Raw genomic sequence first — 13,869 nt, forward strand, 5'->3', positions numbered from 1 at the left:
AAACTTCAATTCCTAGTACTTGGTGGCAGCAGTTCAGATGGCTCATTAAACTACACCTGGGTAATATATGCATCTTTTGTAGATGTTTAATATTTTTTATGGGTTGAATTGTGCCTCAAAAAAGTGCATTGCAAATCCTAACCTCTGTGCCTGTGGGTCTCATCCAATATGGGAATGAGTGGCCATTTCTAAATTAACGAGGCAGGTAGAATAGTGTGGGTTTTGAGCCAGTTTGTTGCAAAATATTGAATTCATAGTCTAAGCAAGTAGAGATGGAAGCTGAATTGACAAAAAATAAAACCTTGGTGATAGCCAACATCCTAAATTTAGACTTCTAGCCTCCTAAATGATGAGAAAAATGTGCTTGTTGCAGCCACTAGACATGGCAGCACTAGACAATGTAGCAGCTCCCTGACTGGAATCTAGGGTCCTCACCTATCCTGTGAGTGCTCGGATATCCTTCCAACAATCTCTTTTGTACATGTAAGCAGCATACTCTGTCCTTTCCTAAAGCAAGTATCCAATGGATACTTTCACAGGCCGGCTTCTAAAGAAATAAGCACCTGTGTTCTAAGATCCATCTCTGCTTAATTTGATCTTATACTTGCTCTCCCTGATTAGGATGATCTGTTTACAATCTGGAATCCCTCTCAAAGTTCTATCTGGATGATACCTGCCAAGTTCTAGGCTCTGTATTACAGCAAAAGTTCCGTTCTTCTGGTTTTTCGAATCAAGAGTTCTACGCTTGTTATGTGCTGTCAGACTATAGGATATAAAATCATACTCATCATCATGGTAGTAGTGACGGAGAAGCAGTGGATGTGAATGAGGCCACACAAACTGGAGTAAATAAATGTATCCAGTACATGAACTTATTCAGTAAATGAAATTATTCAGTGGGTGAATATTATTTGAAAAAATGATTTATTGCTGCTCATTTACCCTTAGCACTGTTTCTACCCCTAATACTAATGTATATAGAGGTTTATTTTTTCTCCTTGGTAAGAACTAATTACAATCACAGGATTTGGGCAATAATAAATGATTTCTGTATCCCCTTTTGCATAAATAGTTCCTAAAGTGGCACAAATGATTTACTTTTAGCCACTAACTACCCCCACACTTACAATTACAATTCTCTAAGAGCTAACTACTAAGGTTCATGGTTTGAATCCACTGAACAGTATCATGGAAAAAAGAGTTATTTGTTTACTTTCTCAATATGACAGCCTTTGAACCCTTGTGGAGCAGAGCTCTCCTCTAAATCACTCAGGTTCACTGTGAGTTGGAATGCACTTAAGGGTAGCAAGTTTGGTTGTTCATTTGTTTGTTTGCTTCTTTTGAAAATAATAATCTACCGAGACTGTCCTACAAGCCATCCCTTCTTGGAAAACACATTAAATTGAACTTGGAAACTGAAAAAGAAAGGCTGAAACTTTGGTAGCATGCATAACATTATGTCATGTTAAGCAATGTGACCAAATAGTGGAAGGTCACATTGTGTCTTTCCTTATTTAGTGATCTTTGATATAGTCAACCTTTTTGACCATTTAAACTCCCTGATTAATAAAACAAATCTGTTGATACCCTTAATGCACATCACTTTTTAAAGGTTCCTTCAATTACACTGCTCCATGTAATATAGTTCCCTCTCAATTTGCTATACTAATTAGTGAACAAACATATTTCAGGCTTCTTGCAAAGATGAGGGCAGATGACCTGCTATCTCCACAGACTTCATATTTTATCTCGAACACTCAAATATTTTGAACTTGAATATTGTATTAACCTTAGATGTGCTAGTAATCAAGTGTGGTCAGGTAGCTGTCTTCAGATGACACAGCTGAGAAGAATAAATATGGTATTTATGCCAATCAAAGTCAACTTCCACTCATTTATTGATGAGTAATAAATGAGCTAATGGAGGGTTCTGCTAACAATAGCAGCTCAAGAGATGTCAGCTGGAAGTGAAAACAAAAATATTCCCCCCCAGCCACCGTCAGTCTGAGCATGCATAATCCCTGGATGCATTTTTGAAATGGGAGAAAGGCTGGAAAATAATTGGATTTCCTAATATGAAAGGATTGTTTGAAAGAATATTCCTATTTTTATATTGCAGAAGCAATGTTACAGCATTATAGGCAGCATGGAAAATAAGAGAAGGTAAACATAACTCCAGCTACACACCATCGTGGTGCAGTTTGGTTCTTTTTGTTTCTACATTAATGAGAAGTTCTTCATTCTTAGAATAAAAATCAACTCATAAGCTCCTTTTCATCCTTAAAAATGCTAATTTAATAAATGCCTTTATATGTTGCTACCTTGAATCATAATTATCCATTTAAAAAGTTGCATAGTTTGCAATCAAGTGTATGTACTACAGTTTATTTTGCCAATTTTCTAACGTGGCCACCTAGTTTAATTTCAACATTTTAAATTATTTCAATGAATATTTTGTGGTAATTGATCATTTTCTATCATTTGTATTAATTCTTTAAGATAAATTCCCAGGTCATGTAATGGTCTTTTATTTTTTTAATTCAAATTAGTTACATGGGTAAGACCAATCACAGGAAGTGTTGGAGAAGAAAAGCTAGTGTCCGATGGGTTGATTAATAGATATAGGTGATAAAATGGAAAAAAAGTAAAAGGAGTAAAATCTTGAAGAGATAAACCATGGAAAGTCTTGAAGAGATAAACCAGGAAGGATGATGGAATGAATGAAGTTTTGAAACATTGGGAAGATCAGAAACATTGGGATCCAGATTATCAGCATGTCCCTGGAAATATCAGTAATTGGAGAAAGAATATCTGCATCTCTTTATGTGAAGGAAGATTGTAAATATAGGTGCAGATGCAAGAAAGATTAATGGTTTGATTTTAAGAAGCTTAGACACATACATACATCTATTGCCAAGGAGTTGACTCCAACTCAAAGGGAATCTAGAGGACCAAGTACAACGGATTTCCCCATAGGATTCCCAAGGTTGCGCATCTTTACAGAGGCAGAAGGCCACGTCTTCTTTTCTTCCATGGAAGAGCTGGTAGGTTCAAATACCCTTTATCAACAGGGCTCTGTTTGAGAAGTTTAGTGGATTCTTAAGTCATTGCTGCAGTCATCTGCTGGGAAGAAAAGGGTGGATTGTTGAAATAGCCATTATAAATAAAGGAAGCAATTACTAGTGATCATGGTCCCTGGCATTTTCTTTTGTACACTCATTATGAGGTAGCTGCTCGAGCAATATATGTACTTTACATACATTGCTGTGTAATATTGCGCTCGAGTGAGTGTTGATTCTTAGTGGCCCTACGTACATGAAAACAAAACACTACCTGATCCTATGTCATCCTTAGAATTATTTTTATTCTTGAGCCTGCTGTTGAAACCATGGTGTTAATCTGTGTCAGGGAAAACCTTTCTCTTTTCTGCTGACCCTCTACTTGACCAAGCATGATTTCCTTTCCCAAGAATTATTCTCTCCTGATAACATGTGCAAAGTACATGAAACAAGGTCTTCCCAACCTCGCTTCTAAGGGGCATGCTGGCTGTATTTCCTGTAAGAGAAAAGTTTATTCTTCTGGCGGTACATCATAGTTTCAATAGTATTTCAAGTGCCATCATACAAATGCATCAATTATTCTTTTAGGTTGTCCTTATTCCTTGTCTATCTTTCACAGGACTATGAGGCAACTGAAAATACCACGGCTTTGATCCAGTGCACCTTAGTCCTCAAAACGACATTCGGACTCTTCCACCCTTGTACAGCAACTTTGCCTAGTGCCTTATTTTGATTGTTGACACGTGCTTCCCATGTGCGGGTGCAAGTTAAATGAATTCCTTGACAATTTCAACCTTTCTCAGTTTGTCATGATGTTGTTTATTGGTCTGGATGGGAGGACTTTTGTTTCCTTTATAAAGAGATAAAATTCACACTGAAGGCTTTAGTTTCTTATTTTCATTAAATAATACTTAAAATCTCCTGTTCCTTTATTAAGTAAAGCTCTGTAATTTGAATATGGAGGGATATTCATGAGCCTTCCTCCAATTTGGATTATTCTTCATATTGTTCATCCTCTTGGGTTATTTGCTCAGTATACAGATTGAGTAAGTGTAGTGAAAAAAACAAACTTGATACACATTTTGCCTGATTTTAAACCCTGCAGTATCCCCTCAGTCTGTTCAAAGGATCATGCAGGTTAGTCTGTGTACAAGTTCCATAAAAGCTGTCATTTATTTATAAATAAATTTATTATATAAATGTATAAGTAAAGTTATTTATAAATAAAGCTGTTATTTATTTATTTTGCTCCGTATAGTCAGTGACTTGTTCTAGTCAATTAAACACAGGTAAACATTTTTTTTGTATTTTCTGCTTTGGGCCCAAATTCATCTGACATCAACCATGATATCCCCCAGGCCTCATCTTCTTCTGAATCCAGATTAAATTTCTGGTAGCTCCGTATTGATAGACTGCTTGAATCATTGTTTTAAATTATCTTCAACAAAATGTTGCTTATAAGTAGTATTAATGATATTGTTCAATGATTTCTGCATTCTTTTGGGTCAACTTTTCATTGGCGTGGCCACACGTATTGATCTCTTCTAGCTGGATGACCAGGTAGCATAGTCATCAAAATTTCTTGGCCTAAATTATTAGAAATTCTAGTGCTGCATCAGGTTGTTGAGATATTTCAATAGAAATATCTCTCATTTCCTGGAGCCTTGGTTTGCATGAATGCCTTCAGCACCGATTAGACTTCTTCCTTAATATGATCAGTTCTTGATCATACGCTCCCTCTTGGTAGAGTTACTTTATGTAGGCCTACCATCCTTTGATCTTTTCTGTGTCATTCAATACTTTTCCCAGAGAAAACTCTAAGATTGCAACTGGGGCACGAGAGACTTTTCCCACTCGTGCAGCTAGAGAAATGCTCAGTGTGTCTTTTTTTGGGGGGTTCTAAGCCTAGACCTCTGTACATTGTATTACAAAGCTTGATTTAGTCTCCTTGAGCAACTCTTGGAAATCTGCTCAACTCTTTTACTTCATCATTTCCTCCCATTTCTTTAGCTACTCTAACTTCAAGAACAAGTTTCACGGTCTTTTCTGATTTCTGCATTGGCATGTTCTTTCTTTTCTGTGTTGAAAATGAACTTTTGCTTATTTAGTGTATGGTGTTTTCCCATAATTCCTCATAAGGTTCCACTCCATCAAATATAATTGTGAAGGTATTGATAAAAGGGCGGGGCATAGTTTCTTCCAACGCAGTTCAAATTAGTTGATGTCTCTGCCAATACACGTATACTCCTGTATCCCTGTAAGGCAAGCTTTGAAAGTCTGAACATTTGTTTACTGAAATGTTCTCTCACCAATAAGAAATATCCTTTGGAATATTGACCGAAGGTTGATAATAGCATAGTAAAGTTAGGTGACATAGTTTTCTTAATAGGTTCAGTCCATAATTTAGTAACAGCATTTCGTAACATTCTATTAATAGTTTGTTATGGTCTACCCGGTGAAACGCCTTTGCATAGTCAATGAAACACAAGTAAATATCTTTCTGCTTTAGCCAAGATCCACCTGATATCAGCACTGCTGACCCTGGTTCCATGTCCTTTTCTCAATTCAGCCTGAATTTCTGGCACCTCCTAGTCAATGTATTGCTACAACCATTTTTATACTAATGATACTAATCTATAATTTGCATATTTGGGGGGTCACCATTTTTTGGAAAGGGAACAAATATGGATCTCTTCCATTCAGGAAGTCAAGGAGCTGTCTTCCAAATTTCTTGGCATAGAGGAATGAGTGAATGCAGTGCTACATCAGTGTGTTAAAACATTTCCAATGGTTTTCCATTAATTCTTGAAGCCTTGTACTTGGCTAATGTCTTCAATGAGCTTGGACTTCTTCCTTCAGTATGAGTGGTTATTGAACATATATTACCTTTTGAAATGGTTGAATGTTGTGATAGACCGGGCTGACTAGAGAAACAATCCAGAGACACTGGATTCAAGAAAGCTTTATATTAAAGAGTAAGTGCATATAAAGAAAATCTCCCAGCCCAGTGCTGATCAATTCCATAAGTCTGACATTAGCCCATATGTCCGATACCAATCTATAAATTCCTCTTCAGACTCGTTCAGCACATGCGAGAATGCCAAATGCAGGGAGAGCACAGATCAGTAGGTAGAAAATCTTGTGGACCCAGTGATTGTGGAAGCATCTCAGTGCTGATGTGGGTCTCCACGTGGCTCCTTCAGCTCTAGGACTCTGGCTGCCATCAGCACTACTCCATGTGGCTTGTCAACAGGAATGTAAAGCAGAGAGAGTGTGCGTACACCTCCAGGGAGGAAGATAGGAGTTCCCAGAATCCTCAGGAGAAGACCATGCCCACACAGAGGCATCATTGGCTATGGCGTGATTGATAGGTTAGACTCAACCTCTTCCCTCAAGTTTACAGGAGATTATGTAACTGTCACAAATGTTGAAAAGGGTTTTTTTTTTTTTGCTATTTAAAAAAGTATCTATCAATATCTATATTCAACACACCATACAATTATATAGTTCAATTATAGTGAGAGGAATTATGAAATAATCAGCAGCATTAATTTCCAATGAGTTCTTTTTAGTTCAGTGACTGCGTATTCTATCCATCTTCTTTTTATGCTTTCTGCATCGTTCGATATTTTGTCTATAGAATCTTTCAATATTGCAACTTGAGACGGATTTTTTTTTACTTCTTTCATTTTAAAATACATTTAGTATGTTCTCCTTTTCTTGGTTTTCTAGCTCTAGGTTTTGCACATTTCATTACTATATTTTAATTTGTCTTCTCAAGTTGCCCTTTGAAATGTTTTTTCAGATCTTATACTTCATTATTTCTCCTATTTGCTTCAGCTGCTGTATGCCAAAGAGCAAGTTTCAAAGACTCTTTTGCAATATACTTTGATCTTTTCCTTCTTCATCTTCTACCTGAACTTGAATATTAATAATTGATGGTCTTCTCCACAGTCTGCCCCTGGCCTCATTTAGCTGCTGATATTGATCTTCTCCATCAACTCTCCCATGGATGTAGTCATTGTTATTTCTGCGCATTCCATCTGGAGAAGTCACCATTTGTCTTGTTGAAAAAGGTCTTTGTTATGAAGATATCATTGGTCTTTCAAAATTTTATCATGTGATCAGCTTTGTTCCTATCACCGTGACTAGATGTCGGTGTCCCAGATACTGTTCCTTCCTCTCTGTTTCCAACTTTTGCATTCCAATTACCAATAATCATCATTGCATCTTGTTTGTGTGATCAATTTCATAGGACATTGATAAAATTATTCAATTTATCACTATCTTTAGTGATTTGTGCATAAATTTGAATAATAGTTATATTAATTGTATTTCTTTGCATAGGGATAGATATAATCCGTCACAGACAACCTTGTACTTCAAGGGAAATCTTGAAGTGTTCTTTAAGATGATGATTTTGATGCCCTTCCTCTTGAAACTATCACTTGTGACATAGCATACCATATGATTTTCTGATTCAAAATTATCAATATCAGTCCATTTCATCTCATGAATGTCTAGAATATCCATCTTTATGTGTTCCATTTCATTTCTGATGACTTCCAGTTTTCCTAGATTCATATTTTGTGCATTCCAAATTCCAATAGATGTTTGCCGCTATTTCTTCTCATTTTGAGTAGAACCCTATCAACAAATGAAGCTTCCGAAGATTTTTTTCCCGAGCCTTTTTTCATGCACATCATGATAGTTGACTCTACTTTTAGAAAACTGCTCTTCCTCACTCACCTTTTGAATAATTTCTGTTCTGAAGGATTCGTTTGCTGGCACTCTCTCTGACAATGTTCTTCTGCTGTTCGTGTGGTTTTCAGTACGCGACAATGTTCTACTGCTCTCCTTAAGGTCTGCAGCTGTGCTGAAACTTGTGTCCCCTAGGTCAGCTGTTCTCAACCCTCCTCATGCCACAACCCTTTCACACAGTTCATCATGTTGTGGTCACCCCCAACCATAAAATAATTTTTGTTGTTACTTCATAACAGTATTTTTGCTACTGTTGTGAATCAGGCAACCCCTGTAAAAGGGTTCTTCAACCCTGAGATAGTTTATTGTACCAACCTGGCCAATAAACACATGTGGGGTTAATTGAAGGGCAGAGGGATAAATGACTAGGTGAGCCTCGCCTTTCTAGTTCTCGGGTCTCTTACTTTGTGATGGTCGAACCAGGGTGCAGCTGCCTTAGCCAGTTCCCTGCTTCAGCTTGCAAGGCTCACTTCTGCAAGACATCCCCGAGGAGAAGCCAATGCAGCCCTGGGTGCTGGAGCAGCAGTGTGGAGACCGCTGCCAGCACTGAGATGCTTACACGCTCAATGAGTAGGCTTTCTTCCTGCAGTCAGCGTCATAGTGTGTGCTTTGTGAGATGGAGGAGGACTTTATGGATTGATGTCAGGCATATGGGCTAATGTTGGACTTATGGGCTTGGGCAGCACTGGGTTTGGATAATTTATTGATGTCCACTTAACCTTTATATAAAACTCTCTCTTATACATGATTTTTTGTAGATTTGTTTCTCTAAAGTACCCAGAATAACACAGACTCTCTAAGGGGTCGCGACCCACATGTTGAGAACCGCTGCTCTAGATAAACCTGCTGATCGATAAAATACCAGTGACATAACTTTCAACCTCACAAGCCACCACAGTATGACAAACTGATAGAAAAGTGGTGGGAACAGAGCAATAGTCATCAGTTAAGTCACAAACTCCTCCTTGAGAGACAAACTGGCCATCTAATGATACTCTATGTGTGAAATCATAGATCGAACTTTACTTCTTTACAATTTTGCGAAGTTAATCAACAGAAACTTCTAGTTTGAAGCTTGTAATATATCAGCCTGTTTGACGTCTAATGCAAGAACCACTTCTTCAGTAACTAATAGCATTGCACTAACTATTAAGTATTCTATAGTAAGAACTTTTTCTATTGTTAAGCTTTTATTGAATGTTTCTAGGATCTCTGGTCTCAATTTTATGTTACTCTCATATTTCTTATTTACACACACGCATACACACATATGTAAAGCACAACAATTAGTCAAAATATGCAGGTAAATCCCAAACCCATCATTTAGAAAAAAAAAGAGGAATAGTAGTTTGTTTTTTTTAAAACATTTTATTAGGGGCTCATACAACTCCTATCACAATCCATACATATACATACATCAATTGTATAAATCACATGTACATTCTTTGCTCTAATCATTTTCAAAGCATTTGCTCTCCACTTAAGCCTTTTGCATCAGGTCCTCTTCCCCGCCCCCTCCCTCCCCATTCCCCTCTCCCTCATGAGCCCTTGATAATTTATAGATTATTATTTTGTCAGGAATAGTAGTTTCTTATAGCCAGAATATAGAACATTAAAAAAGACAAGGCTGATCTGATAGAGAGTGGTGGGACCCCAGAAACATTCTTCCACTATGGAACGGAACCTTCTCTCAGAGATCATCCTTCAGCCAAGCAATAGACAATCATCAGAAACGTGCTCCTTAGAATAAAGAAGTGTTGGAGACTGCATAGGGGACAATTCGCCAAAGAACAGTGGTCACGTGGCAGGAAGGACAGAAAAGATGGGCAAATTCAATTAGGAGACGCCCGAGGAAGCAGTGGGACGAGTACAGTTATAGTGAGGGGATTAGAGCCCATGTCACAAAGCCAACCATGGATGAATTGGGGAATAGGAAACTAATTTTCTCTCTAAACTTTCACCCAATCCATAATGAAAGGAAAATAACACACAGGATTAAACGTTTGGCAGAATTCATCTTAGTCCTTTCATCTACTCCATGAAGTCAGTTTACGCTTTATTATTATCTGGTTCAGCACAATGGCGCCTGTGAGCCGATCAGCTTGTGCACAAGCGTTCTGAAGTGTTAACAGAGTCTAGTGGTATCCACATTCAAACATTACAGTCTTTTTGGGTAGGTAATCATTTCTTGAAATGTTTTGGTTAAGCATTTCCAGCAATTCCTCAAAGTAAAAACTTATCCACGCATAACAAAATGAGTATGTTCATCATTAAGTTATAATAACGTCTTTAAAATGAAGCACCAGTTTGGAATAGATTACAAAAATGATGCAAAGTCAAATTAAACTTGTTTAAAAATATGTTAGATAAAATATGTAGCTAAACATAATGATTAACTTATTTCAAAGATTTTCTGATGCAACACATAACAACAATCTTGAGACAAAACATCATATCACCATGCTATATCAATAATATCACAAGATTATCACAACTCTAAATATCTAAATAGTAATAAAAAATAGTAATAAAACCTTCCTGAGAAAATAACATGAATACCAAAGTTAAAATCATTTGATCTGGATTTTGATTAAAAAGAATTTTGTTATTAAATTACTAGCAGAAATAAATAAAATAAAATCATGATCAAATAATATACAGTTGTCTAAAATCAGGCAAACACATGACCATATTTGTAACCCAAAGAAAATTAGATGCTCCCTTTGATTGGACAAGACATTTTATGTAAGACATAACACATTAAATAATTTGTAATTTAGCAATTTTCTCTTTTCCAAAAATATTCACTGCCATCAAGCCACTGCTGACTCATAGTGACCTGGTGGGTTTCTGAGATGGGAACTGTTAAGGGTCTAGACCGTCCAGCCTTTCCTCTGAGTAGCTGGTAATTTTGAACTGTTCACCATGTGGATCACAGCCCAAAGCTTAATCACTACACCACTAGAGAGCCTTTTTAAACTAGAAAGTGTTATATGGCTTCTCGGCAAGTTTCATAGTTGTCAGAAATTTTCAATAGATCACCAATAAACACTTCTTAAATGATTTAGATAAAGATCTTAAAGGTAAAAATATATATATTTAAGTACATGGCTCGATGTTTGCATTTATTCTACTGAGAACTTCCCTTCAAGGCAGATTTCACACGCAAAAAAAAACTTTTTAACCAATAATCAAAGAAAATTTTTTTCCTCTTGACACTGAAAAACTCAATATTTTGCTACTTAAAATTAGAGTTTTTAAAACTGTTCACAAATAACCCATAAACATTTAGTTATAGTGAATAATAACTTTGACTAAATCAAATAAATTCATCTCAGTGAATCTCTTAACTCTGCGTCTATTTATTTATGCCTTATAGTATAACTCTTTGTGTCAGAAATGAACCCATCTATTACCATTACCATTCCCAAAACACGAGAAACAAAAACACGCCTCTCTGGGGGTGTCATGGTTGGGCTCTTTGTTCCAGCATGGCACCTGTAAGAAAATGTGGGTGGAGTTTAGCCTGTCAGTCAGGTTGCAGCCTAATGACCTGAGTTGGAGGTGCAACTGAGACATTTAGCTCTCTGGAGACCGGACTTTCTGCCTTGACCCTGCTGCTTTCTGGCCACATTGAGAGCTGCTGGATCCCTGCTATTTATTGGATCCACATGATTTTGTACTCACAAGCCTCTGAGCTTCCTGTATTCTGCATCATTGCATGCAGCTACAGTTGCCTGAAGAGGGACTTGAGTTTAACAGGGCTGGGATGTTTTCTTGATATATAATTACTTCTTGATTTAAAGCTCATTCTTAGTACATATGAGAGTGGCACTGGATTTGTCTCTCTAATCAACCTGGCCTAACACAGAGGGCTTCAAAATATTTGTGAAAACTTTTATCATCTTTTTATTCTATTTTCCACAAACTTTTTGAAGCACCGTGTGCATGTGTGCTTATGTATCTGTAGCACAAAACAAAAAATATATAAACTTGAATATTAACTCAATGTCAGTGGATTATCACGAGTGCTTGAAAATTATTTTAAGTCTATATGATATTATATTGGCTATATTATAGCCAACAAACATAATTGCATTTGAATTATGTTTAAATTATGTTTGTTTAAATTGTCTATGGTTTCTTTAAAATTACTTCATTATTTTATGTCAGATGTGTCTCATTGTGATTGATATGTTTTCCGTTATTAGAATTCCTCTAAAATCTAGGGAACTTGACCAGAGTTACGCACTTTCTGATACCTTTAGAATGAAACCATTAAAAAATGTTTTACAAGATCTTCATCTACTTGGGATGTGTCCTTCAACAGCATCCCTCTAGCGACGTGGCTTCAAGAGACTGGAAGCTTAGGAGGCCTGATTCCATGTTGCATTCCCTCTAGTTGGTTTAGTCAATCCTTGATCTACCTGTGTATTTATTTTGGCCTAGGAACACTGGTGACAGTGTTGAGTAAGCATGAGACTGCTAACTCCAAGATTACCTGCTCCTCAGCAGAAAGACGAGGCTGTCTGTTCCTGTTAGATTTACAAAGCCTTTTACTATGAGTTTGGATTTGGGGTTTGGTGTGGTACAGAAAAAGGTTAGCAAAATGATTTTCCTTTCACTCTCCTCTTGACAAGTAGTTGTTGTCTTGTCTTTATCACAGCCTTTTATGTGTCCAGTAAAACCTAAAGTTTGTTAGCAACTTTGTAAATGAAGTCATCAATTCTTGGTTGTATCGAGGCTTGTCCTGTCCTGTCTCTTAAGATTGCACTCTTTTATGGATTATAAACTAAGGATAGAAGGGAAAAATACTCAATACAATAAGAGGCATGTACTCTGAACCAATACCCAGCATTAAACTGAATGGGGAAAAGCTGAAAGCATTTCCACCGAATAAAGGAACCTGGCAGCGCTGTCCCTTACCACCACCTCTATTCAACATCGTGCTGCAAGTCAATACTATAAGGCAATAGCAAGATATCAAGGATGTACGAGGGATTGTGCTGGCTTTGTAGGATGCATTTTTGCCATTAGGCAAGCATCAAGCAACTAACTCTGAATTAGTGCACCCAGTGGTGTCACCTGGAAAGGTTCTCTCTGATAACAGTGAATTCTTTTCTAAAAGCCGTTTCACTTAAACCTCATTTTTGGGGTGGCAGATTTAGGCAAATAACAAGAGGCTATGAACTTTTATTGCCTGCTTAGGAAAAATGCCACCTCATTCTGGACATCCACCAACTTCCCAAACTCACGAAAGTGTCGACTTGTCATGCATTTGGGGTTTGTCCACCAGGTCAGACTGTTAATCAAGCGTTCGATTTGGAGGTTCAGAAAAAATTGCATAACAGTGTGTGACAAAAAAGGCATGATTTGTGGCAGACAGGGAACTGGTTTTGCCACGACAATGCACCTGCTCATGCAGCCATTTCAGTGTGACAGTTTAGGGCAAAAACCAGCATGCCTTTCTTGCCCCATACACCTTATCACCTGACCCCCTCTATGCGACTTCTTTTTGTTTCCATGAGTGAAGAGGGAGATGAAAGGATGGTAAAGAAAATGAATGAGGAAGGTGCTGTCAGCCATCCGAACAGATGAGCTTGAAAAATGTTTCCAAGAATGGAATTGCAGATTTCATAAATGTGTTAAGTGTAATAGAGAGTACTTTGAAGGTGAAAAGGTTATATTGTAAAAAAATTTAAATACATAGTTTTGAAAAATTTCTTGTTCTTTAGGGGTACCCCCTTGTACAATTTGTAAAACAAGATGTGAAACTTTTGCTGTTTGCAGATGATATAATTTTATGCATTGGGAATCCTAAGTGGATCACAATAGGATTTCTGGAAACAATAGATGAGTTTAGCAGAGTAGCAGAATACCAGATTGCCAATAAGACACCAATTGGATTTATATATCAGTGATGGCAATGCAGTAAATTATACCAAGGAATCAGTGTTACTCACAATAGCCATGATAAAGCTAAAATACCAAGGGATAAACCTAATAAATAAAAGAGGCAGAAGTTCTGTACAAAAAACCTACAGAACAT

Source organism: Tenrec ecaudatus, chromosome 10, assembly GCF_050624435.1.
Source record: "Tenrec ecaudatus isolate mTenEca1 chromosome 10, mTenEca1.hap1, whole genome shotgun sequence".
In the NCBI taxonomy this organism is placed as follows: domain Eukaryota; kingdom Metazoa; phylum Chordata; class Mammalia; order Afrosoricida; family Tenrecidae; genus Tenrec; species Tenrec ecaudatus.